The sequence below is a fragment of the Physeter macrocephalus genome, chromosome 19 (genome assembly GCF_002837175.3).
Source record: "Physeter macrocephalus isolate SW-GA chromosome 19, ASM283717v5, whole genome shotgun sequence".
Lineage (NCBI taxonomy): Eukaryota > Metazoa > Chordata > Mammalia > Artiodactyla > Physeteridae > Physeter > Physeter macrocephalus.
This window is the reverse complement of record NC_041232.1, coordinates 44,455,637-44,456,874: the sequence shown is the minus strand read 5'-3', so window position 1 is coordinate 44,456,874 and position 1,238 is coordinate 44,455,637.

Genomic DNA, 1,238 nt, shown 5'->3' with positions numbered 1-1,238 from the left:
TAGGGAGACAAAAGACGTGAATGCAGAAAACTATAAGACACTGATGAAAGAAATTAAAGGTGATACAAACAGATGGAGAGATATACCATGTTCTTGGATTAGAAGAATCAATATTGTGAAAATTACTATACTACCCAAAGCAACCTACAGATTCAATGGAATCCCTACCAAATTACCAATGGCATTTTTTACAGAACTAGAACAAAAAATCTTAAAATTTGTGTGGAAACACAAAAGACCCCAAATAGCCAAAGCAGTCTTGAGGGACAAAAACGGAGCTGGAGGAATCAGACTCCCTGACTTCAGACTATACTACAAAGCTACAGTAATCAGACAATATGGTACTGGCACAAAAACTGAAATATAGATCAATGGAACAAGATAGAAAGCCCAAAGATAAACCCATGCACCTATGGTCAACTAATCTATGACAAAGGAGGCAAGGATATACAATGGAGAAAAGACAGTCTCTTCAATAAGTGGTGCTGGGAAAACTGGACAGCTACATGTAAAAGAATGAAATTAGAACACTCCCTAACACCATACACAAAAATAAACTCAAAATGGATTAGAGACCTAAATGTAAGAGCGGACACTGTAAAACTCTTAGAGGAAAACATAGGCAGAAGACTCTTTGACATAAATCACAGCAAGATCTTTTCTGATTCACCTCTGAGAGTAATGGAAATAAAAGCAAAAATAAACAAATGGGACCTAATGAAACGTAAAAGCTTTTGCACAGAAAAGGAATCCATAAACAAGATGAAAAGACAACCCTCAGAGGAGGGCAGAAATTGAGACACAGATGTAGAGAATAAACGTATGGACACTAAGGGGGGAAAGCAGCGGGGTGGTGGTGGTGGTGCTGGCATGAACTGGGAGATTGGGATTGACATATATACACTGATGTGTATAAAATTGATGACAGAAAAGGAATCCATAAACAAGATGAAAAGACAACCCTCAGAGGGTGTGGAGAAAAGGGAACCCTCTTGCACTGTTGGTGGGAATGTAAATTGATACAGCCACTATGCAGAACAGTATGGAGGTTCCTTTAAAAACTAAAAATAGAATTATCATATGACTCAGCAATCCCAATACTGGGCATATACCCAGAGAAAACCATAATTCAAAAAGACACATGCACCCCAATATTCATTGCAGCACTATTTTCAATAGCCAGGTCACGGAAGCAACCTAAATGCCCATCGACAGACGAATGGATAAAGAAGATGTGG